Source organism: Choloepus didactylus, chromosome 14 (genome assembly GCF_015220235.1).
Source record: "Choloepus didactylus isolate mChoDid1 chromosome 14, mChoDid1.pri, whole genome shotgun sequence".
In the NCBI taxonomy this organism is placed as follows: Eukaryota; Metazoa; Chordata; class Mammalia; order Pilosa; family Megalonychidae; genus Choloepus; species Choloepus didactylus.
The window spans coordinates 23,074,624-23,102,140 of record NC_051320.1 but is presented as its reverse complement, the minus strand read 5'-3'; the positions used below and the strand labels follow the sequence as shown (position 1 = coordinate 23,102,140).

General features: G+C 39.0%; 1 protein-coding gene across 7 annotated transcripts in view; it reads right to left on the bottom strand.

Moving 5' to 3' along the window:
* The window catches only part of SGK3 (serum/glucocorticoid regulated kinase family member 3), a 142,984-nt gene that overhangs the window by 57,243 nt on the left and 58,224 nt on the right, over window positions 1–27,517 (bottom strand). Inside the window, exon 1 of one of the 7 annotated variants that reach the window (XM_037803488.1) lies at window positions 8,476–8,608. The exons of the other annotated variants lie outside the window; for them this stretch is intronic. The gene's annotated coding sequence lies outside the window, so the exon portion shown is untranslated. Of the gene's footprint in view, window positions 1–8,475; window positions 8,609–27,517 lie in introns of those variants that run through there. 7 annotated transcript variants of the gene reach the window in all.

The window sequence follows — 27,517 nt, the reverse complement described above, 5'->3', positions numbered from 1 at the left end:
GTCCATCTTCACTTTAGGCCTTCCGAAAAGCTAATTAATAAACAAGTCAAAAGATTCTTCTGCCTTTACCTCTGACAAATAAACAAAGAGGTTTGGAATTGATTTCCTTCACATTCATAAACACTGTTTGATATTGAATAGTGCACAATGTCACTACTGTGACTAGGAAGATACATTTGTAAGTATCAGTATCCATTCTTAGCTTGTATGTCAGGGACAAAGGGTCAGTGATTCACAACAAGGTGTAAAGGGAATTAAGAGCAAGCTTCCTACTGTATATGATAAACAAAAATTAACTCAAAATGGATCAACGATCTAAATATTAAGAGCTAAATATATTTCTTAGGAAAAAAATACGGAAATATCTTTAGGACGTTGTATTAGACTTTATGCCCAAAGCATGAGCAACAAAATAAAAAACAGATAAACCGAACTAGATCAAAGTTGAAAACTTTTGTGGAAAGGATACATCAAGAAAGTGAAAAGACAACTTACAGAATGGAAGAAAACATTTGGAAACTGTATATTTGATAAGGATATATAATATCTAGAACTCCTACAACTCAGTAACAGAAAGACAAACAATCCAGTTAAAAAAATGGGCAAAGGACTTAAATAGACATTTCTCCAAGGAAGGCAGACAAACGGCCAATATGCACATGAAAAGATGCTCAACACCGTTAGCCATTAGGGAAATGTGAATCAAAACCACAAGACAGCACTTCACACCCACTACAATGGCTATTATTTTAAAAACAGCAAATAAGAGGTGCTGGTGAGAATGGAGAGAAATAGGAATCTTAGTACATTGTTGGTGGGGATGCGGAATGGTACAATTCCTGTGGAAAACAGTTTGGCAGTTCCTCAGAGAATTAAGAATAGAATTACCGTACAACCCAGCAATCTCACATCTAGGTATATACTCAAAAGAAACGAAAGGAGGGACGCAACAGATATTTGTACACCAATGTTCATAGCAGCATTATTCACAACTGCCAAAAGACGGAAGTAACCAAAGTGTCCATCAAACAGATGAATGGATAAAGAGAATATGGAATATACATATATGGAATATTATTCAGCTGTAAAAAAAGGAATGAAGGTCTGATACATGCAACAACATGGATGAACTTTGAAGACAACATGTTGAATATAATAAGGGAGACAAAGCAACAGATATTGTATGATCTCACTTGTATGAAATAACTAGAATATGCAAATCCATAGAGACCAAAAGTAGAGTACAGGTTACCCAGAGCAGCAGAGGGACAATAGGAAGTTAATGCTTAATGGGTATAGAGTTTCTGTTCATAGTGATGGAAAGGTTTTGGTAATGGATGTTAGAGATGGCTGCACAACATTGCAAATGTAATTAATACCACTGAATTGTATACTTGAGAGTGGCTAAAATGGGAAATGTTACAATAAAAATTAAAAACAAAAAGCATACATACAAGAAAAAGGCAGTCCTAAAAGAAAGGATTTAAACCTTGAGGTTTACAAGTTTTCTTCAGCAGGGGTCATTATTGGGTGTAGATGATAGGAACAAGGAAGCCTAAAGGAGGGAGCTGACAAAATTAGTTAAGGAAGAGAAAAACAAAAATCCATGCACAGACACTGCGCAGCATGCGGATCAGGGACTGACCCAGAGAATAAGAAAAGGAACAGGGAGTGGAAGTGGGGTCAGGAATCATTCCTGAGAAGGGAACAGGCCAATTGTGAGGATTTCATATTAAACTACAGTAGAAGTGCCTTCCCAGAAAATTCTTGCTGCAAACTAACTGGTTACTTTATTGAAATTCTATTGTAATAGTATATCATCTTTATCTGTTTTTTTCTGCCTCTTTTAAGGATACTAGCTCCAAACACATCCTAAATGTTTCAAGGGAAACAAAGCACATCTCTGTCACATCTGCAAATTAAATTTATTGCAAAATAGATTAAAAAATCTAACAGGAGCTGCCAATGGAAGATACATAGTAACCTTCAACACTCCTCCCCCAATACATGATGATGTAGTTACAACTTTTCCTGTTTTCCTTCCTTACTAATATATCCTTCCTCTAATTCCCACCCCACCTCCTCTTGGATATTTCCCTTTCTGTAAGCACAAAGCAGTCACAGTTTTTGATAGGTTTATCACTTCTCTTATTTGAGGCACATTTTATTTATCTTGATTCTTGATAAAGAAAAGTGATATTAAGAATTAAAATGCATGCAAAATATCCAACATTGGGACTAAAACAATATTGTATAATAAATAGGCTGCTCCTATTAGAGTTTTTAAGAGCCTCAGCAAAAGTTACACATGAATCTGCTGATTCCTGAAGCTAGCTCCATTTTATTACAGACAGTTAAAAAAGGGACTAAGTGAGGAGGTGAAGGAGATACTGATAGACATTTGTTTTCCATACTAAAACCAAAAGTGCCAGGATGAGGAGGAAGGCACTAAACTTATTCCAAATGATGAGCGCCTCCATGATATGTCCGAGTTCCAGACTGACGGCAGGCATGGTGGCAGGGGCGGTGGTGCTCAGCCCTGTCCTCTGCCCCCCAAGGTCACCATCAAGGCTCCCCCATCACCAGCACCTGCCCTATTCTTGGCCTTCCAAGATTTTCCATTCAGAGGCACACTATTAGCACATCTTCAGGGCAGATGTGAACAAAGAACCCACTGGAAGATGATTCCTAGAGGAGTCTGATCTTGTATCGAGTGAGGGGAGGTGGGACAACCTCAGCAAGATTATATGAAACAGGAGAAAAGCCAAGGGGAAAGTCATACCGAACGAGCAGTGGTAAGCTACTGCTGGTCCTAGGAAGCTTAGGATAAAGCTGGAGAATGGGAGAAGAAGCCAGGTCGTGAGGCAGAAAGATGAAGTGAAGACAACAATTACCATCACTTCTCACAGGATCTATGGGAGAACCTCCCACCTGGTATCTGCGCTTCTATCCTAAGACCGCTCAAATTCAGTCTTCCCACAGAATCCAGATAACAATAAACCTGATCGTTTCACCTCCTTGCTGAAATCCTTTCCAACAGGATTCCCATTGCCTTCAGGATAAAATCCAAACTCTGAGTTATCACCAAAGTTCTACAAGCACTCACATGACCTAACCACTGCCTACTCCTCCAACAGCATCCCACCTGTGCCTCTCAGCCCCACCACATGGTCTAACCTCTGCCTACCCCTCCAGCTGCATCCCACCTGTTCTTCTCAGCCCCACCACATAGTCTAACCTCTGCCTACCCCTCCAGCTGCATCCCACCTGTGCCTCTCAGCCCCACCACGTGGTCTAACCTCTGCTTACCCATCCAGCTGCATCCCACCTGTGCCACTCGGTCCCACCACGTGGTCTAACCTCTGCCTACCCCTCCAGCCGCATCCCACCTGTGCCTCTCAGACCATCTCCTCCCACCATGTGGTCTAACCTCTGCCTAACCGCCCTTCCTCCCCAGCTTTATTCCACCTGTGCCTCTCTCCAGTCGGTTCAGTAGACCCCTGCCAGTACTATCCCTTCCTGATCCTCACACACACCATATCTAAGTCCCCTCTGCCTGGAATACTTTCCCCTCAGCTCTTCACGTTTAGCCTTGGTTCAAATGTCATCCTCCAACAAGCCTTCAGGATCACACTAACTAAAAGGCTCCCTCTCATGTCAATCTTCTATTATCATCCTGTTTATTTCTTTCTTAGCATTTATTACCATCACAATTGAATTTTTCTCGAATACTGAGAGCCTCCCCAACTAGAGTATAGAAACTGTGACTCATTCACTGCCATGCACTGAGTAGGCCCTAATAAACATTTGTTTGTTTCATTTCCTCAATTGACAAACAGTTGGAGAGGCACCCTTGGAAATTCCAATTTGCCAGAGTATGCTAGTGAGATCTTCAAAGTAACCGGTGGCTCATTCATTCCTTCATCAGTCTCCTGAATCACCAATTTCTCATCGCTACTAGATCACTCCTATTATTATACATATTAATATGCTAAAATATAATGAAATCCTCCCTAAAAATACGGACATTTATTTAAAAAGTACTTCATAGTGCAACTCCAGACATTTATTTAACAAATACTTACACAGTGCTTACCACGTGTGAGGGATATATAATTAGCCTGTGCCCCAACTTTTATGATTTGTATGAACTAACCTATCTGATAACACTTTTAGCCAGGCTTTTTAAAAACAAGAACTCAGGGTAAACACAGATGCTTGTACAGTGTGATGAAGGAAACCTCATTCCAAAGCAAATATTTGCTTTCAAGATTCTTCTTGTGACAGTAAAACTTAACTGGTTAGCACATTAGAAGAAACTCCCCAAAGGACATTAATTATAACCAATTACATATTTAAATTATAGTACTTATTTAAAATGTAGTACATAATTTCTAATCCTGACCTTACATTGGCTATGTTTTTAGTAAAAATAATATGCAGAATTTTACCTTCAAGTTTTAACATTTCATAAATTAGGATATATATATATAATATATATTTTATATATATAATTTCCCTACCAACTCTTTCTTATCAACAGAAACTGTAAAACCCATCTCCAGAATGGTAAAATGAATTTAGACCTATACCATTAAGTATTACAAATCAAGAGCCAAGAAAATAAGCTAGGATATTGCATGCTCTAGAATGGGCAAACCTCAAAGTTTGAGAAGCAAGAGGAGAGAACAGAAGACAAAATTAAATTTCAGCAATGTCTACAAAAGTTCTAGAGTCAAGTTTTAATCTGAAAAAGTCACAAGTAAAATAAAAACACTGACTCAATTGGAATATGTGGAAGGATATGTTTGTAAGGAAGAATGAAGCAAAATACTTTAAACAAATGCTGATATCAAAGTTAATAAAACTGGAGGCAACAATGGACAAATTCAGGTTTCTTATATCTATTGCTTTTCTCTGAAGACCAAAAGCTTCTGACCTACATATTTTCTCCATACATACAAGAAAATAAATTAAGAAAGAGGCATGAACAATTTTGTTTAGCTTGAAGAATGAAAGGAAAGAAGGTAAATTACTTTCTGCAGACCAGCGAAAAGAGAACATTCAGTCCTATTTAGCTCAGAAAACAAAGGAGTAGAGAGACAGTATGATTTGTACCTAGAGATGCAAAAACAATAAAAGGCTTAGCCATAACATCACAAGAAAATCCAAAGCTGCAGATGTTGCTCCATAAAATCTGTCTTGTCCTGATTGCTTCCTGAATGAGTTTGTTGTGTATTTTTTTAAACGTCTGCCTGTTCATCTATGTGGGTGTTGGGTTCATTGCTCTCCCTCCATTTACTCCCTTCTATGACTCCAGGTCTCAGCTATCTTCACTTGTATGTTTTTATTTACTATTGAATCACCCCCTGCCACATTCCTTAATTGTCCATTTTGTAGAAACGAAGCCCATTTGTGGGAGCTCAATATTTAATGATTTAAAGGCCTATCAGATAGACCTTTAAGATTGCTTTTATTTAACAAGCAGATAAGTGGGTCTGTGTGTCTTATTTTCCTTCAAAAAGTAACTGGAATTTGCATGTGCATACCTCTTGTCTTTCAGGCATTTATATGTAGCAAAAAAGATAAGACAAAGAATTACAATTTAAAGGTGACTGAGATGACTCCTCTAAGAAAGGTATGCAAAATGACTAGAATTCAGAAGAAGGAAAAACCCCTTCCAATGAGCTTTTCCAGGAAGGCTTCAGGGTGGCGGTGACATCTGAGGGAGGTTTTGAAGGATGGGCACCCAAAACAGAAAGGGCAGCAGAGCAAAAGTAGAGGAAAGTGAGAAAGTCCTCGCACAAACAGGGAATAGCCATTTGTCCAGTTTGTTGTATTTCCTGTTCACATGGGGGAAAAAGACCCACTCATTAACAAAAATAGAAAGAGGAACTGTCATGGAGCAAAATCCACCTTGGGATTTCATGTTTACAAGCATAAGTTGGAAACTGCTCTTCTTACCTATGGGAGGTAAAGGTTGAAAAAGTTGGTTTGGAAATCATGTTGTAGAGAATCTTGAAAGCTGGGCTATGCACTTTGGACTTCAATTTGCAAATAAGGACATGCCATGAAGGCATTTGAAAAGGAAATCGCATTATAGAGGGCGGAATCAAATGGAGGGTTGAACTAGGCACTTGGCAACAACAGAAGTGGCAGGTTTGCAAAAATCTGACAGGAGAAATAAGTCTGAACGGGGGTGCAAGGTAGAAGGATAGAATTAGCACTGCCCTGAGGTTTTATTCCTGGGTAACTGGAAGAAATAACTAGAAATAGGGGAAAGGGGGTGGAAAGAGCAGGGTAAAATAATGAATTGCTTAAATGATTACCAGGAAATTCCTGCTTCAGATCCTTGCATTTGCCACGGTCTCTGGCAGGCATTGCTTTTAGGCTCTCATAATACAACAGTGAACACACAACTGGAAAGCACCACAGCCCTCATTGAACTTACCCTCTAGTGCTAACAAGAGAACATTAACAAATCAATGAGACAAGAAAACATTAACAAATCAGTGACTAGATACATATGTAATATTGCAGGAAGTGCAAGGTTGTATGCAATTTTAAACAGGACTGAGAAGGTGACAGCTGAACAAATACCCACGGGTTAGGGAGTCAGTTATATATGTGAAGAGCTGGGGAAGAGTCAGCAACTAACACACCAATGTCCCCAAAGAATTTCATTCTATAATGCTTTTGAAGTTAGCAGCAGCATTGCAACGTATCTCTTCAGTGATCCAACCCTGTTCTCTTGGGCTAGCATTCAGGGTTCCATTTCCTGAATCTGCCCTACCCAGTCAAGAAGATTTTGCCAATAACGCAGTGACAACAAACTGCCTAGTAGGAGTAGGTCAATTTGTTTACATCGGATGTTTACATTCTCTACATGGGAGAAAAAGGCTGCATTTTAAGACAACAAAATCAAAGTCCCTTCGAACATGTTTGTACAAAGTTTAAGAAGACAATCATCTTGTCCTCAAAGCAACAACTGATGTAGCAACTTGGAGACTTGTGATTTAAATCAAAGGTGCTGGAGAGCAATTATGAATCATGCAATTAAGCTACCAAAAGCAGGATGTTGCTGGGAGAAAAACCATTCACTGCACCATAAAACTGTAAAAAATAAAAATAGTACTACCATCAAAACTATAAGTAAAATCATTTGATTTTATAATATGTTGATCAGAACTGATTTCTAATCTAAGCCCTGCCATCTACCGCCTCTGGGTTTTGGTACCTCATCATTACCTATAAAGGGCAACTTTATACAGTTCTGAGACTGTATGTGGGGTCAGAAGATACGGTTTCTGTGGTGTTTAATTCGTTTAAGTATTTGGTATGCTGGTTAACCTACTCTTGCAATAATAGTACAAATAAGGAACAACCCAAAATAGCACAAACAACTAAAGTTTTGTCCCAAGGGATATGAACTCTTAAACAAGCCCACCAGAACTTGGTGCTTAAAGTCAAGACACATTCACCAAAAAAGTGTTGCCTTTTCCATCCTCCTTTTTGGAACAGTCTTCAAGAGTCTAAGATTTCTGAGATCCCTTTCAGTAGATCTGATTTGGAACAGGGTGAATGATCACATTAGACAAAACTGCTGGCATGAGAGAAGAGTGATGAGACCTTTTCTTGTGAGACTCGGTCTCTGAAACTGTTCCAAAGAAGGTCCTAAGCACTTCTATCAACAGCAACAGCTTTGAGAAAACAAAAAGCACAGGTTTTTCGGTGGTGACAACTTTGAAGACCAATGCCCATGAGAATTTATACTAATGAAAATCGCCAACATTTATTGTGCGCTACTTGCCAGGCGCTAGGTATTAACATATTTCATTTTCACATAGTTTCTTACAGTTCCCTATAAGGTTGGAACTATCACTGGCCCCATTTCACATATGTGGAAACTAAGGCATTGAGAAGGAAGGCAAACTGCCCAAGCTTTCCCAAATCAAAAGTAGTGAATCCAGATCCGAACCCGGGCAAACTAGCTTCGAAGCCTGCGCGCTTAATGGCCATGATACACTGCCTACATAAGCCCTGGTGTCCTTGTGTAAATAACAGTCCCACGACTAGTCGCACCCTTCGTGCAAACTCAGTAACACCAAGTCAAAAGAAAGCCACGCCGCCAAGTTCGCCATCGAGTTTCTCCTCCAGTCCTGAACCACGAACTACAAACATATTCTAAAGAAGATAAAAATGCTACAGTATCAGAGGCTTGGGGAGGCGGGGAGCGGTTCAAACGTTTTCTGCCCGGGAGCGAGTGCCAGAAACAGGGTGGGGTTAGGGTGGTCCGCGGGTCTCTCTCCTCCCTGCCGCCCGTGCCCCACGCGTCCTCACTCAGCGCGGAAGTGGCGCAGAGGCCGGTCCCCGCCAACTGCACCTGCCCCTGGCGCGCCCGCGGGCTCCCTGCGCGACACCAGGGCCCCTGCCCACCCCGGTTCCCCAGGCGAGCTGGGCCGGCCGCTCACCTACCTTCGCAGACCCACCCCCGGAGCGGGGCGAGCGGGAAGCACTGCCACAGCTGCGCCACACCAGCGCCTCACCAGGCTGGGCTCGGAGCCACACACCCCGGGTGGCGCCCGCCTGCCAACCTCCTGCGGGGGCCGACCCTGGGCCCCGCCCACCCGTGACAGGCCCCGCCCATCACAGGCAGGCCCCGCCCCCGCCAGTCACCTGCCCCGCCTCGGCCGCCAGCCCCGCCCCCGGCACGATCTGGGCTGAGGAACACCGAGGAAGGGTTGTAGGGCGCCGCCAGGGAGCCCCTCAGTTAAAAAAGGGGATACTGGAGGTACGTGTCCCCGGGGGAGGAAGGGCGGGAAGCCGGCAGATGGAAGGCGGAAATGAGAGAGCGCCCTGGGAGTAAGGGGAAGAAAGAGACCTGGGAAGGAAACGAGACGGCACGCTCCCCAGGGTCCAGCTAAAGCACATTCAGGGCATTGGCATTATCTCCTTCTCTGGCAGGGTAAGGAGTCACTCACGAATTCAGGGCTCGATGCGTGAGAAGTCATTGGGAATGGGGTTCAGAGGGGCAAGGAAAGGAAGTAAAGTCTCTTAAATGATCTCCGACACTCATCTTTGTTCCTCATTTTTGAAACTGTAGAAACTGACCTCCAGTAAGAATCTTAGCCCTGGCTTAGATTAGTATGGGGAACTGCCTCCTCTCAAACAGCTCAGGCACATGTTAAGACTCATTACACCCTGGCCGGCTTTGGCTCTGACGTCCACAGAGTACTCCTACAAAGCTTGCAGCTCTGAGGTTATGGATAAAGGAAAAGCAGACCACTGGGAAGGAATTATTTTAACTATTAATGTTCTTGGGTTTGAAAGATGAAAAATGATTTGAAGAACCAACTAATTGAATTATGGCAGAAAAGTACCAGGCTCACCTTTGCCAACAAGCAAGTTTTATACACAGTAACTTTTGCTATGAGAATTTCAGACAATTGAACCTAGATACCGAGTGGCAAGAGCCCAGCAGACCAGGGCTGCCTTAAAGGAAATCACAATCTCTGAAGCCCTCAACTTCCTTATCTGTAAAATGAAGGGATTAGGCCAGGTGACCTCTAAATTCCCCTTCCCATTGCAGAGTTCATCCTGCCAGACTCAACTCTTAAAGGACAAAGAATACAGGGAATGGCTGCCAATCAAGAGTCACACAGAGAAATTGGGAATGTTTAGGGAAAACTTTAGGGATCTCTGGGATCACTTCATTCAAGTTCTCTCTCTTTTTTAACTTCCCTGTTTGTTATAATGATAATGTCACTTGTCTAGCTCAAAAACTTTGACTCTTCTTCCCTCTCAATCCCCACATCTGGTCATCAGCTCCATGGTGCTCTCCTTTACAGTCTCTTCAATGACTCTTACCACATTTTCACTGCCATTGCTGTATAAAGTACAAATTCTAAGAACTTGAGATCTTCCACCAGACTAACACTTTTCCCACCTACCCTCCACCTATTCTGTCTACCTATTCTGTCTACTCTCTCCTCATTGTACAGTATCCACAACATGCAGTTAACATTCCTGTCACTGTATATACACCCATTGCTTCCCAGTTCAGAAAAGCCTCCTTTCAGTCCTGGCTAAGTGGGACCTATCCTGACTACAAAAGCTCAGCTAAGGGAGCTCTCTGCGATAAAAGGCTAAAATGCTTAGGACCTACATCACTCAGCTTAACACTTAGCAGAGCTATCTTGCTTTGTTTTCTCTGTCGTTTATAATATTTATTTCCAAAACGAAACTGGGAACTACTTGCTAAATGTCTCCAGATCTCAGGAGATCCAGGAGAAAAAAACTATTTTCACTATCTCAAAATGCCTAAAACAAACTATATATTCATTTACAATTAGGCTGTTCAGGTTACCTATAACAGCAAGATACTGTCTTTATCTGAAATATTATAATTCTGAAGTAATACCAGTTACAAAAGCATTGATTGGCAGTTATAAAAGAATGATTCATAAAAAGGGAAAATAAATTATTACTAACTAAGACTTGTTTGGAAGACTAAATCTTTGAAATTCAAGGAAGTAAATAAAAATTAAAAGTGGCTTACCATTTTTTTCATGCCATTGCCCAAACATGCCACACACTCATAGTAACTAGTGTTTAAAAATATTTTTAATGAGTATTTTTAATTACTTTCAACTTTTTTTAAGCCTCTCTCTCCCTTGCAGTAAAACATTGGTCTTTTCTTTCTCAAGCAAATAAGATAGTGGAGTTTCCCCTTCCAATTTCAAATAAATACTCAAGAATAAGATAAACAAGAATCACATAGCACTTCTTGGAGTTGGACTAGGAAGGTTTTCGGTGTTCCAAATATAAATCCTCGAATCCCAGTAAATTCTCTTATGTTAGGGCCCTAGATACTATTAAGATCCTCAGAGAATAAATTTTCCATAACTGCAACCTTATCCAGATGACACAAGTAGAAACAGAACCAAGTTTGGAGAACGACTACCAAGTAAAAGTGAAAACTGATTTGCAATCTATCAATGGCCCCTTGTGTTTTGAAAACGTCACTGACACATTTAAGGGAGGTCCTGCAGCTCTGAGATCTAGCCCAAACAGTCTATAAATCGCTACTCACAGCAAACCTTTATAATGTTCTAGAGATTTAAGAAGTATTAAATAGCAGACTAAACAACAGTCACACTTCATTTTACAGACTACTTGTACCAGAGGCCATGGGTTATAGACTCCTGCAATCTCTATTCCTCTCCTCAAAATATGAGGTGACTGAAGGGAAGGGCCTTGGGGGACTTCTGGAAACAACCAAGAGAGTAACCAGCAGCAGATTTACCCTCCCACCTGAAACAACAACAAACACGCAAAAAGAGAGCCAAAGTATATAATGCAATAGTCTTCAAGATATCTGACATCAGGTAATGAAGTAAAGCGATCCCCAAGAAATGAGAAATAAACAAGGCGAGCACTACAATTACCACAGCTACTAACTATCTTGAGACAGTTTACAGACTGTGGCACAAGGAGGGAGAATCCAGAGGAGCCTGGTCAACTCCCTGAGATGAGAAGATAGAGTCACAAGTCTGGGAAGAACAAGGCAGCTAGAGGCAGGTGCATGCATGTGAGGAAACTACCCAAGGCCAGAGAAAGGGAAAGATCAAATCATCTGAGAGCACCAGAGTAAACAGAACTGGGCACCCAAAAAGGACTGAAAATAGTGGCCCTTCCACTGCATGGACCATGGGGTAGAGTACTCAGAATTTAATGGGGTAGAGTACTAAGAAGGTCTTGCCTCTGTACTAGGGAATAATGAGCCCTAGACTAATCGCTGCTCTGGTCTTGCCAAAAAAATTACAAAAGCAAGATTTAAAAGTATCAAACTGTTTCCAATTATTTAACTGCATCTCAAGTTAAAACCCAAGGACATATATAGGAATACAAAATTAACCAGAACCTGGCACACACAATGTGTGGCATCTAATCAAATATTATAAAGCATACAAAGAAGCAGAAAAATATGAACTATAATGAGGAGAAAAAGTCAATTACTGAAACCAACCTACAACTGACAAAGATGTTAGAATTAGCAGACAAGGACATTAAAACAGTTCTTACAATTGCATCTTATATTTTTAAAAGTTAAGTAGATATAGGAAGGTACAAAAATTTCCTAAATTGAACTTCTAAAGGTGAAAACTACAATCTCTGGAGGGGCTTAAAAGATTATACATCGCAGAAGAAAAGATTAGCAGACTTGAAAACATACAATAGACTTTCCAAAATGAACCACAGAGAGAAAAAGGACTTTAAAGAAAAGAATCAATGATCTGTGAAACAACTTCCACAGACTAGTAATATATGTGTAACTGGAGTTCCTGAAGGAGAGGATACGGGTGGAGAGAAGGGGATCAGAAAAGACTGTTCAAAAAAATAATGGCTGACATTTTCACAAATTTGATAAAGACTAGAGCCCATAGATCCAAAAAGTTCAATGAACCACAAACATTGGAAACATGAAAAAAAGTGTACCAAGACACATCATAATGAAATTGCTAAAAACCAGTAATAAGGAGAAAATCTGAAAAGTGACCAGAGGGAAAAAAAAAAGACATATGTGGAGGAATGAGGATAGGGTGAGAGTGACTTCTTATCAGAAATAGTGCATCCAAGACAGCAGAGCAACATCTTTAAAATACTGCATTACAAATGAGAGGCTAAACCTACTTATAATTGTGCCTAAGAGTCTCCTCCAGAGTACCTTTTTGTTGCTCAGATATGGCCCCCTCTCTCTAGCTAAGGCAACTCGGCGGGTGAACTCACTGCCCTTCCTGCTACGTGGGATCTGACTCCCAGGGGTGTAAATCTCCCTGGCAACATGGGAATGACTCCCAGGGATGAATCTGGACCTGACACGGTGGGACTGAGAACATCTTCTTGACCAAAAGGGGGATGCGAAATGAAACGAAACAAAGTTTCAGTGGCTGAGAGATTCCAAATAGAGTCGAGAGGTCATTCCGGAGGGCATTCTTATGCACTATATAGATAACCCTTTTTAGGTTTTAATGCATTGGAATAGCTAGAGATAAATACCTGAAACTATCAAACTACAAACAACAACAAAACAAACAAACAAAATACTGTCTTAAACAAAACTGTCAGCCTAGAATTCTATGCCCAGCAAAGTATCTTTCAAAACTGAAGGCAAAGAAAGATTTTTTTCAGACATACAGAAATTGAAAAACTTCATAACTATCAGACTCACCCCACCCCGAGAGATGTTAAAAGAAGTCCCCAGAAAAAAATGAAAATTTCAGATTTCTGGAAGTATATATAAAGGAATGAAGAGTGTTCTAGTTTGCTAAAGCTGCTGGAATGCAAAACACCAGAGATGGATTGGCTTTTACAAAAAGGGGGTTTATTTGATTAAACAGTTATACTCTTAAGGCCATAAAGTGTCCAAGGTAACACATCAGCAGTTGGGTACCTTCACTGGAGGATGGCCAATGGTGTCCGGAAAACCTCTGTTAGCTGGGAAGGCATGTGGCTGGCGTCTGCTCCAAAGTTCTGGTTTCAAAATGGCTTTCTCCCAGGACGTTCCTCTCTAGGCTGCAGTTCCTCAAAAATGTCACTCTTAGTTGCAGTTGGAATATTTGTCCTCTCTTAGCTTCTCTAGAGCAAGAGTCTGCTTTCTCATCTGCAGCTCCTGTGCTTTCTTCAATGTGTCCCTCTTGGCTGTAGCTCCTCTTCAAAACATCACTCACAGCTGCAGCTGCACTGAGTTCCCTCTGTCCCTCAGCTCATCTATATGGCTCCAGTGACTCAATTTAGACCCACCCTGAATGGGCGGAGCAACACCTCCATGAAAATTATCCAATCAGAGTCATCACCCACAGCTGGGTGGGGCACATTCCAAAGAAACACTCAAAGAATCACAATCTAATCAACACTGATAATATCTGCTACACAAGATTACATCAAAGATAATGGCGTTTGGGGGGACATTATACATTCAAACTGGCACAAAGAGCATCAGAAATGGTAACTATAATGGTAAATTATAAGAATTTTTCTTATAATTTAAATCTCTTTAAAACATAACTGTTTAAACAAAAATGATAATTTACTGTGGGCTTTATATAATATGTATAAGTAAAATGTATAACAACACTATAAAGGCTGTGAAGAGAGAAATGAAACTATACTATTTTAAGATTCTTATTTTATATGAGATGTGGTATAATTCAATTGAAGACACACTGTGATAAGTTAAAGATGTATACTTAAATCCTAAAACAACCATTAAAATAAGAGAAAAAGAGAAGTTATAGTTAACAAAAGGCCATAAAATGGAATTGTAAAAAATTCTCAATCCAAAACAAGGTAGACAAACAGGGAAAAGAAAATGAAGAACAGCTAAGATAAATAGAAAACAAATAACAAGATGACAAACTGAAACCTAACTCATATCAATAATGAGTAAATGGTTAAAACACCCCAAATAAAAGGCAGAGATTACCAGGTTGGGTGAAAAAAGCAAACTGAACTAAATGGTGCCTAAAACTGTACTTCAAAGACGAAGATACAAAGAGGTTAAAAGCAAAAGGACAGAAAAAGATATACCATGCTAACACTAATCCAAAGAAAGCTTGAGTGGCTACATTAATATCATACAAAGTAGATTTCAGAGCAAATAATATTACAGGAATAGAGAAGGTCATTCTATAATGATAAAAGGATCAGAGGACCTACAATCCTAAACAATTATGCACCTAAAAACAGAGCTTCAAAATACATAAAGTAACAACTTAAACAACTGCAAGGAGAAACAGATACACCCACATTAGAGTCAGAAACTTTAAAACCACAAGTAGAGAGAAAATCAGCAAGGATATAGAAAACTTAAACAACACTATCAACCATTTTGACGTAATTGACATTTACAGAACACTCCATCCAACAACAGAAGAATACACATTCTTGTCAAGGGCACACAATACATTTACCAAAATAGACCATATTCTGGGCCATAAAACAAGTTTCAGTACTGCTTTAGTTTCCCATGCTGCTAAGACAAATACCACACAATGGGTTGGCTTAATAACAGTAATTAATTGGCTCATGGTTTCAGAGGCTGGAAGGCTTGCTTCCATCTAGGGTTGGTGGTGTTCTGACTGGTTGGCAATCCTTGGGTTCCTTGCCTTTCCCATCACATGGCATGGCTTCTTCTTTCTCTACCAGGTTCCCACTGATTTCTGGCTTCTGTGGCCTTCTCTGACTACATATGAATTTCTTCTGCTTAAAAAGGAATCCAGTAATCCAGATCAAGACCCAATTTATTTAGTTGGGCCACACCTTAACTTAAAATAACATCTTCAAGAGATCCCATCTACAATGGAGTCACACCCACATGAATATGGATTAAGATTAAGAACATGTCTAAATTGGAGTACAAAATTCAATCTACCACAAACACATTTAAAAGGATTCGAGTGATACAAAGTGTGTTTTCTAGCTGTAGTGAATTAAATTAGAAATCAATGACAAAAAGCCATCTGGAAAATCACCAAATATAAGGAATTAAAATATACAATTTTAAATAACATGAGTCAAAGAAGAAATTAAAAGGAAAATTTAAAAATATTTTGCACTGAATGAAAATGAAAACACAAGATCTCAAAATTTGTGGGAAGACACCAAAGTAATACTTAGGATGAAATCTGTAGCACTGAATGCTTGTTAGAAAAGAAAGGTCTCAAATCGACCACGTCAGTTTCCACATTAATCTGGAACCTTACAAAAGATGTCAGTGAGATGCTTCAGGGCTCCATCCCCTCATAGAAGCTTTGAACAACCATCAGGAACTGACAGAAACTCTTTCTCAAAGCTCTAGAAAACAGTTAAAAGACTGCAATGACAGGGTTGGTATTAAATCAAGAAAAAGGCTACTTAAAAACAGTAAGATCTCATGGTGCCCTGGCTGCCCCTTGTCCCCCCCCCCCCCCACACACACACACAGGCTTGGTGCAGAGCTGACCCACGCTCCCAGTAAGGATCCCTGGTCCCAGTACCTGAGGGAGCAGAGTAATCCTAGTGCACGTGCTTGGACATGTATGTTTGGCCCAATCTGTCTGGTAGTGGCCCGAGGGACTCTTGCCTGAGGTACTAAACTAGAAATTTTCCTGTTTGTAGAAGGCAGTTCACGGAGCTCTCCTAAGAATGCTGTGAGAAAGCAGTGAAGTCATGCTGCCTGGGGCAAGGGATTGCTGCCTTTAGGACATATAGTACAGTGCCTGTGATGAGGAAATTGTTTCCTAGGGAGGAGGGGACATTCAGAACCATGTAAACAGGGGAATTCAGAGGGCCATGTGGACATACTCAAGACAAGATGCAGGCACAGGGAGGCTCCTACACTTTGGGCTGGAGCTATCCTGTAAACTCACTGCACGGATAAATCTGAAAGGAGAGCACTGGCACAGGTCAATCTGCAAATACTGGGAAAAGTGTTTTCTATTTTCTTCTTCCTCCTCTCATGCCCCCTCCTTCTCCCCCTTCTTCTTCTTCTTCTTTTTTTTCCCCCCTGTTGTTGTTGTTGTTGTTAGCTCCTGGTATTCAAGGAAATCTCTGTCATAACACTAGCTGGATGCAAGCTTAAGGAACAGACACCACAGAGTCTAAATTTCAGCAACAACACATTAAAATATCAAAATGTCCAAGCTTCAACAGAAGGGTACAAAGCATACAAAGAAACAGGAAGTGATGACCCAGGCAAAGGATAAAATTGAAGAATTAGAAAGCATCAGTGAGGAAGACTAGACCTGGGACATAAAAAAACAAAGACTTTTTAAAAAATGGTCCTAAATATGGTCAAAGATTTAAAGAAAAAAAAAATGCACACACACACAAAAAAAAACTAAAGGAAATCAAGAAAACAGAGGATGAACACAAAGAGACTATCAATAAAGAGATGAAAAGTATGAAAAGGAACCAAACAGAGCTGAAGACCACAGTAACAGAAATTTAAAACTCCCTACAGGGAATTCCTGCAGAGGTACAATACATATTGGAGCTGGCAGTAGGAAGAATCAGAGAACTTGAAGACTGAAACTGAAATCATCCAGTCTGAGGAGCAGAAGGAAAAAAGAATAGAGAAAAGTGAACAGAGCCTGAGAAACTTGTGGGATATCATCAAGCATACCAATGTAAGTATTGTGGGTGTCCCAGAAAGAGAAGAGAGAAAGGGGCAGAGAGAATATTCAAAGATATAATAGCTGAAAACATCCCCAATTTAATGAAAGACAAATATATATACACATCCAAGATGCTAAATGAACTCCAAACAGGATAAACCCAAACAGACACACACCACAGCATACTATAATCAAACTATCAAATGCCAAAGATAAAGAGAATTCTCAAAGCCTCAAGAGAGAAGAAACATATACAAGGGAACTTCAATAAGATTAAATGCCAATTTCTCATCAGGAACTATGGAGGCAAGAAGGCAGTGGGATGACATATTTAATGTGCTGAAAGCAAAAAAATGCCAACCAAGAATTCTGTATCCGGCAAAACTGTCTTTCAAAAATTCCCAGATAAACAAAAGCTGAAGAAGTTTGTCACCACTAGATAGACCCTACAACAGATGCTAAAGAATTTCTACAGGTTGAAAGGAAAGGACAATAGTCAAAAGATTAAAGCTGCATAAAGAAACAAAGATTTCTGGTAAGGATAACAACAGGGATAAATATAAATGCCAGTACTACTGTATTTTTGGTTTTTAACTCCACTTTTCACTTCCTACAGATCCTAAAAGGCAAATGCATAAAATGTAATGAGAAATCAATGGTTTGGGACTCATAATATGTAAACATGTACTTTGTGAAAAGAACTATAAAAGGGGGGTGGGATGGAGAAGTATAGGAACATAGTTTGTGTATACTATTGAAGTTAAGTTGGTATCAAAGCAAACGAGATTGTTATAGATTTAGGATGTTAAATTTAAGTCCCAAGGTAGCTACAAAGAAAATATTGGAGAATATGCAAGCTCATAGAGACAGAAATTAGGCTACAGGCTGCTAAGGATGGGGGGCACGGGATATGGAAAGTTAATGCATAATGGGTGTAGGGCTTCTGTTTGGGGAATTGGGAAAGTTTTAGTAATGGAAGGTGGTGAAGGTTCCATAATATTGTGAATGTGACTAATCCCACTGAATGGAATGCTTGGGAGTAGTTCAGATAGGAAAGTTTATATTATTAAACAATTAATTTTAAAAAGAACAACTAAAGAGACAATGATAATTAAATACAATACATGATCCTGGATGGGATCTAGCAAGGGAGGAATAAAGGTACAAAGGGACATTATTGGGATATATGAAAAAATTGGATTATAGACTACAAGCCTGTTAAATGTTAAATTTCTTGAACTTGATAATGCACTTAAGGTGGTTACATAAGTGAAAATCCTTATTCTTAGGAAATGTACATGGTAGTAATAAATGTTCAAGGAGCATGACGTATACAACCTTTATCAAGTGTTCAGAAAATTGACTGACAGACAGACAGAATGATATGGCAAATATAGCAAAATGTTTCAATCAGTGGATCTGTATATCTGGAGATGTAGAGGTATCCTGAAGTTCTCTGTTTAGAGTTTATATTATTTTTGTAACTGTCCTGTAAGTGTTAAAGTATTTTCAAAATAAAATGGTTAAGAAAAGACTGGAAGAAGAAAAGCAAATTAAACCCAAAATAAAGAAAGGAAATAATAACAATCAGAGCAAATCAATGAAAGAGAAAATGGAAAAACGATTGAGAAATATCAGTGAAACCAAAAGTTGTCTCTTCAAAAGATCAATAAAATGGATAAAACACTAGCCAGACTGATTGGCACAAAAAGAGAGAAGACACAAATTACCAGTTCAGGAATGAGACATGTAACATTACTTGAGATTCTACAAATATTAAAAGTACAGTAAGGAAATATATGAATGATTCTATGCCAATAAACTTGACAACTTAGATGAAATGGATAAATTCCTTCAAAGTACCAAAGCTCATACAAAAAAAAAAAAAGAAAACTCTGATTAGATTTATATTTAATAAAGAAATTGAGTTTGTAGTTGAAAACTTTTCCCCGAAGAAAACTCCAGTCCCCAGATGGCTTCACTGGTGAATCCTACCAAATATTTAAAGAGGAGATTATACTAAATCTACATGAATTTTCTGGAAAATTTAAAGAAGAGGGGATACTTCTCAACTGATTCCACAAGGCCAGCATTACCCTAATAATAAAAACAACAACATTTCAAGAAAAGAAAACTCCACAAACTGAATGATTGTCTATGTAGAAAAATTGATGGAATCTACAAAAAAAGCTAATGGAACTAATAAGTGAGTTTTGTAAGGTTGTAGAATACAAGATCAATATACAAAAATCTACTGTACTTTTATATACTAGCAACAATCAAAAATTGAAATTAAAAAAATAGTAGAATAGCATTAACAATATTAAAGACGAAGGGATGAATATGACAAAAAATGTGTAAGATACGTATACTAAAAACTAAAAGCATCGTTGTGAAAAATTAAAGAAGACCTAAATAAATGAAGAGATACACCTTGTTCATGGGTTGGAAGACTCAACATTATTAACTTGTCAATTTTCCCTAAATTATTCTATAGATTCACCACAATTCCAATCAAAATCTTATCACACTCCTTTGTAGAAACTGACAAGCTGATTCTAAAATTTGTATGTTGTGTTAGGGAGAATAATATCCCCCCTCTCCCCTGAAGATGTTCATGTCCCTAAACCCCAGAACCTGTGAACATTTTGGTTATGCGGCAAAGCAGCATTAAGGTTGCTAATCAACAGATCTTAAAATAGGGCGATTATCCCATTTGGCCCAATGTAAACACAAGGGTCTTTAAAGTGGAAGAGAGAATCAAGGAAAGAGATGTGATGATGGGAGCAGGGTCAGAGAGATGTTATGTTGTTGGCTTTGAAGCCTTTGCAAAATTCATACGTAAAGCCTGACCTCTTTCTCAACCTCCAGTTCCAAATTTCCAGCTACCAATAAAATATCTCTCCTGTGGATAATGAAGAAATTCAATTTTCCCTCCAAACATGTTCTGTGAATAGCACTACCACTTAATCACCCAAGTTCAAAACTTTGGATTCTTCATTGATTTCTCCTTAGCTCTTCCCTGCCTTCCCCATTTGCGTTCTTTGCTGCTTCTGAGCCTTTGCTCATTTTGTTCTCTTAGGCTAGAATGCTTTCCTTCTCCAACTCTGTCACCCTTCACAAGGCTGGCTCCTTCTCATCATTCTTGTCTTGATTTAAATGGCCTTCCTCAGAGAGGCCTCTCCTATGTGAAGTAGTCAGCTTGCTCATTTTCTTCATAGCCTTGGTCAATTGATCACTTTGTTCTTTTTGCCCTCAGTTTGTTTCCTGTTTTGTGCCTCCCTGCACCACCACCCCCCGCCCCCAACCACCATCAGACGGCAAGATCCGTGAAAGCAAAATAACATGTCCCTCCTGCTCAACACAGCACCCTCAGAGAGGTCAGAGTACAAATAACAGATTCCTTCAGTTCTTCTGCATTTTCCTCCGCAACCTCTCTTGCATCCTCTTCTTTACTCCCACAGTCTAGGTCCAGGCTTTCCTGCTTACAGGTTGTGCTAACTTTCCTGTAGTCTCCAGCTCCTCTCTTTTCCCGTTCCTATCTGTCTTGCAGAATGCTGTCTAAAGCACAAATCCAGTCATGCCACGTTTTTTTGTTCAAAAATCCATAATGATATCCCACTGGTGACAAAATAAGATCTAACCAGCCCAGCCTCCTCAGTCCTCCATATTCTGACCACCAAATAATCCAACTTTCCCTTCATGTACCCCATGCTCCAAGCAAAACAAGCCATTTCCTTTACATGCAAAGTGCTCTTTATGGTATCTCATTTCTCTGTATCTCCAAGTCCTTTAAGACTTAATTCAAACACAAGCTCCTTCAAAAATTTCTTCTCATTCCTTCAACAAGGAGTATTCTCTTTCCTGTAAGCTCTATGAGCATTTTATCTGTACCTCTTATGGTTAAATATCGTAGTCTACCTTAGAATTATTTATTAATGTTTATGTTTCCTCTCTTAATCACTAATTTTCAGCAAGATCCATATCTGATTCATCCTATTATCTCCAGAGTTCCCAGAATAGTGTTTTACACATAGCACACAAATACTTATTGAAGGAATATGATGAATATAAAATGAATTTCCACATATGGAACGTATTGGCTTTCGTCATGAAATTGGAGACACGTTTTTCTGGGAGCAAATTTGACTCTAGCATGTCATAAACCCTTTGAAAGTCACACATAGGGAATATTATAATTTCCTGATGAAGGAGTTATAAAAATATTTCTCAGCACCAATATATAAAATAACTGGAACTATTTGTATCTTTGACAATAACCACCAATAGTCTTACTGGTAGGGGTCAGAACACTAATAGCTAACAGCTGTATAGCACTTCAGCCTTAGGCTTTTTCTAAGCACTTTAGATATATTAGCTTATTTGATCCTCAAAATAACCTATGAGCTAAGTACAATTTTATACCCAATACTCTAAGAGACAAAAAAACCTGCCCCAGTGTCATACAGCTGTTAACTGCCAGAATAGAGACTCAAACCCAGGCACTCTGGCTCCAGAGTCCATGTTCTTAACCACTGCACTGCCAGCCCTCTAAACCAACTGCTTAACTGAGTATAATAAAATGGCTTTGAAAAGGTTAATGACTTTTCAAGAAAATATTTCCTAGTATCCTTGAGCAAGTTAATATGAAAATTTCACTGTTGTCTCAGACTTTGTGTCCTGGCATTTTAAGAAAGATGATAACTGTTAGAGATAAACCTAATTTTATTATATTGAAGAAATTATATTCACCAAGAAACAAAGCTGAAGTAGGAATACAGCAGTGGGCACAATTAAAATTACAATAGAAGAATACACTAAAAGTTTAAATAAAGCAATGGGACTGTATACTCATTGAAATATAGACGGAGCCTGAAAATTTTCCAAGGAAAGACTTTCAGTAATATTATTCTTTTGATAATGATGTTTTTGTATATCAAATTCCAGTATAATTCCTATATAAAAGAATACTTGTACAGACTTTTGCCTAAATCATACTGATTTACATAAATCTTAATGTTATAATGAAGACACCCAACTCTATAGAAGAAAATTAATGACCTGTCATATAATTACATTCAAGCCTCATATAGCAACGGGCCAGAGAAAATAAAATTTGATAAACAGCAATTAGAGGTTGTTCATCTTAGAGAGGAAGCAAAATCTTTAAATTTGTTATATAATTGAATCTTTGCCTCAACTTTCAAAAGTCAGTTCTTTTCTATTAATCCTGTACACAGAAAATCATCTTATTAATGATGTGTTGAGCAATTTTATTTGACACTGGAATTTGGAATAGCCCTTTGGGTTTAAATTTGTCCAAAATGATTTATATGATATGGTCAGTAAGTTTTAATCAATGATTAATTACCCATGTTTCTTTAAAAAATGCTTCCTAATTCAAATTCCATTAATGGAGACAGATTTACAAGTACAATCATACAATGTTTGTTTTTTAGGCATTTTGTTGCATGCTAAATGGAAAATTATTTTTCCATTGTATTTTCTTGAGTCAATAAGCCATGTCATTAATAAGTGACATTTTTGTTTCCTATATGGATCCCAGAGCTCAGCACTAACAGCTTTATTCATATGAATTTACATCTTAAGATTTTATTTTAAGTGTACCTCTTATCTAATTAAAAAACCCTCAAGCTGCCTTTCTTTGTAATTTTTCTCTATTTATGCTGACTTTGCATCACAATAACTTATACTTTTAATATTGGAATAACAGAAATATAAAAAGATAATGCAACATCCAAAGTCATTTATAGAGAATGAGGGAAAAAGGGAAGAGAAAAACTACGACTCCTGATTCTAAATTTTATCATGTTTTATAAATGACTACTTATTGATTTAGGTAATGTCTCCATTAATTGAAGACTAACATTTTACTTAGCAGAAAATGTAATAAAAATTCAATTTAATTCAACAAGTACTGATTACCTCATATGCACATTGTTCCCTTACTGGGACCCTTGCATGGTATATTGATTGTATAAAATGTGGTTGTTTTCAAAAACACTTTCAGTCCCATTGTTCATTGTTGAGGGAATAAGAAATAAAGGTTATTAAGTCTTCTGCTTGAAATTTCAAAGTGTGGCTAAAACGGTATGGTGGTTTGAAGTTGTATGTACCCCAGAAAAATATTTTCTTAAATTTAATCCACTCCTGTGGGTGAGAACCCATTGTAAGTAGGACCTTTTGATGAGGTTACTTCAGTTAAGGTGTGGCCCAGGTCACACCTTAACTGAATGTGTCTTAATCCTATTACTGGAGTCCTTTATAAGAGAATGAAATTCAGGCACGGAAGCAAAAAACTAAAAGCAGTTGTGATGGTTAGGTTTATATTAAAGTCAGCTTGGCCAGATGATGGTGCCTAGTTGTCTGGTCAAGCAAGCACTGGCCTAACCTTTACTGCAAGGACATTTGTGACTGGTTAATAAACCAGAGGCTGGTTTATTAAATCATCAGTCGGTTGACTGCACCTGTGACTAATTACATCAATGAAGGGCATGTCTTCCTCAATGAGAGAATTCAATCAGCTGGATTTAATCCCATCAGTTGAAGACTTTTAAGGGAGAAAGAGAGAGGACTTTCACTTCTTCCTCTAAACAGCAAAGCATTTCCTGAGAGGTTCACTGAACACCTTCATCAGAGTTGCCAGTTCACTGCCTGCCTTATGGAATTTGGATTCATGCATCCCCACATTTGCATTAGCCACTTCTATAAAATCTTACATTAACAGACATCTCTTGTTGGTTCTGTTTCCCTAGAGAACCGTGACTAAAACAGCAGTGAAACCCAGAAGAGAAGGGAGAGACCAGCAGAAGCCATCATTGTGTTGCCAGAACACCACAGTCTTTGGGGAGAAAGCATCGCCTTGATGATGCCTTGATGTGGACTTTCTTTTAGCCTCAAAACTGTAAGCTAATAAGTATTTGTTGTTTAAGCAAATCATTTCGTGGTATTTGCTCAAGCAGCCTAGGAAACCAAAACAAGTGGCAACCTAATTACAGTGCAGGGAAGAGATAAAGTAAGTGACTTCTTGTCCCATGTATTATGAGGGTATGCCCCAAGATTATGTATGAAGATAAAAAATGAAGAAAGAAAAGTGTGTTCATTTCCGAGGGCTGCTGTAACAAAACAGCACAAACTAGGTGGCTTAAAACAACAGAAATGTGTTGTCTTGCAGTTCTGAAGGTTGGAAGTCTGAAATCAGGGTGTGGACAGGGCCAAACTCCCTCAGAAACCTGTAGGAGAGAATCCTTCCTTGACCTTTCTAGCTTCTGGTGTTTTCAGCAATCCTTGGCCTCCCTTGGCTTGCAGCTGCAACCCTTCCACGTCTGCCCCAGTCTCCCATGGCATTCTCCCTGGGCCTGTTTTGCTTTTCTTATAAAGACACAAGTCTTACTGGATTAGGGCCCATCCTAACCCTGTTGGTCCTCATTTAACTAATCGCAACTTCAAAGACCCTATTTCCAAACGAGGTCACATTCATGAGATGGGGTTAGGACTTGAATATATCTTTTTCAGGGGCACAATCCAAACCACTTCAAAAAGTGTGAGCTTCTTCTTTAGAGATATGGAGGGAAAAATCATAGGAACTTAAAGCAGAAAAGATTAAAAATGGTTCCGTCTCAAAATTAAACAAATGGGGGCCCCAGTCCATCAAGATGGTGTAGTGAAATGCTTCAGGGCTCTACCCCCACCAAAGAAGCTTTGAACAACCAGCAAGAACTGGCAGAAATATCTTTCTCAACGTTCCAGAAAACTGTTAAAAGACTGAAGTAACAGGGTGAGCACGGAATCAAGAAAAAGGCCACTAAAAAGCAGTAGGATCCCTGGCCAGCACCCACCCCACCCCTCACCAGCCCCTTGCTGAGCCGGCCGGCACTCCCAGGGCAGATCCCTGGTCCAGCCTCCCGAGGGAGCAGAGTAATCCTCATGCATATACTGGGAGCAGCTATGCCTTCCCAGTATGTCTGGCAGTGACCTGAGGGACTTGTCCTCCCAGAACTTGCCTTGTGTGTTGTGTAGAAGGTGTTCTCAGAGCTCTCCAACGGAACACTCTCTGGGCAGGGATGTTGGCTGTAGGACATACCATGTGGTACTTGGAACCTTGAAGAAACTTTCCCAGAGAAGAGGGGCATTCAGAACCTTGTAAATCGGGGTATTCCTAGGGCCCCCATGCATGCCCAAGACAAGACGCATGGGCAGAAAGATCAGGGAGGCCCCCACGCCTTGGCCTGAGCTATTCTCTAAACTCAGTGTATGGATAAGTCCTGAAGGAGAGCACTTGCACAGGTCAAGCTGCAATCTTGTGTTTAAATCTAGGAGTCTATAAAGATCCTAAAAAATAAAAAAGAAGCCTCATTAGTTACTGGTGGATGATGCTGGGGAACTAAGACATTATTTTGAAAACTGGTCAATAAAGGATAAGCCTTTTTCTTGCCTTTCTAATATAAACTGTACCCCTGGGTAACCAAACAGTAGATGAGGGGGAAGTTTCTCTTTACGGAAAAATTCCAGCTACTGAATAAAGAAGGAATAGAATTAGAATACTACCATTTTGCAACCCCTAATGAATTAATGCACCCTGGCAATAATCATCAGAGGCTGCTAATATCAGAAAAGGAGAGTAAAACAGACATTGTATGTTCCCAGAGAGAAAAACACACCACCACTTATGAAGCATTCTTGGGGGGAAAAAAAAAAAAAAAAAAAAGCAGCAGCCAAAGCTCATCTAATTATCAATTTATAGCAAATACAGGGGTCAGAGGTACTTGTTAAATGACATAATACAGATGTAATCAGCAAAATTTAGTGGGAAATTCTACAAGACAAAGGACGTAGTTTGCCAAAAAATTCCAAGAGGGAAGAATGGGAGGGGTCACATAGATTAAAAGAGACTTAAAGTCATACCAACTACAAATTGATCTTATTTGAATAAACAAATTGGAAAAAATTTGAGACAAGTGGGGAAATGAGAAAATGACTGATATTTGATGACATTAAGAAATCACTGTTAATTTTTTTAGGTATGATAACGTTATGATAATTTTTTTAGGTATGATAATATTATGTGCTACATTTCCTAAAAGAGTATATATTTTAGAGATAATACTGAAATATTTATGGGTAAAATGACATGATGTCTGGGATGTGCTTCAAAATTATATGGTGGAAAGGTGATTGCGGAAATAAAATTTAGCCATAAGTAGGTAACAGTTGAAACTGGGCAATACATACATGAAGGATATTTATCCTATTCAGACTATTTTTGTATAAGTTTGAAATTTTCTATAATAGAAAGTTCTTTTTTTCTTAAAACAGTGCTTGATTCCAAGAAATGGTGAGATGGGAGACTGTTGCTTTTTGTTATAATAAGCCTTCTTTTGCTTATTTTTTATTTTTAGATGTATGCATATATTTCATTTCCTGGGAAACGGTACTATTCATGAGATACGAAATATAAAAGCGAACAAATTTTACATAGTCTGATTTAGTTCTAAAATGAACAGTATATACCCGCAGTTCTCAAAGTATGGTCCATGGATCTCTCCAAGACCCTAAGACGTTTCAGGGGTTTATGAGGTCAAACTATTCCCATACTATGTTGTTTGCCTTTTTCACTGAGTTGGCATTTGCAGTGATGGTGCAAAAACAATAGTGGCTAGAACTGCTGGTGCCTTGGTGTGAATCAAGGTGGAAGCATCACTGAAATCATGCTATTCTTCACCACCACTTACTTGCATTTAAAAAAATAAAATAAAAAGCCAGGGTCACTACTTAAGGACGTCCTTGATACAGCAGTAAAAAGTATTAATTTTATTAAGTCTTGACCCTTGAGTACATTTAAAATAATATATTCTGTGTGATGAAATGGGAAGTATGCATAAAGCATCTCTGCTGGATACCAAAGTCTGATGATTGGCTTGAAGGAAAGCCCTCGTGTGGCTGTCTGAGTTGTAAGCTGAACTAGCAGATTTTTCATCAAACGCCATTTGTACTTGAAAGAATGACTGACAACCGATGGCGTTTGCCAAATTTGGGTATTTGGCAGACATTTTCTTGAAAATGAACAAAGTCAGCCTGTTACTTCAAGGAAAGCAACTCGAAGTATTTGTTGGCAATGAGAAAATTCTAGCTTTCAAGCAAAAATTAGAATTTTGGAAAATTTGTGTCTGCCACGATGGGCTTGTCTGCTTCCCTACATTTAATGACTTTTCTGATGCACTCAGTTGGTGATACCAATAAATATGATTTTTTGATATTACAAAATGAAATGTGTCAACATTTGGGAAGTGTACATAACTCAGTGTGGCAATATTTTCCAAGTGACTAATGCATGAAGTGGC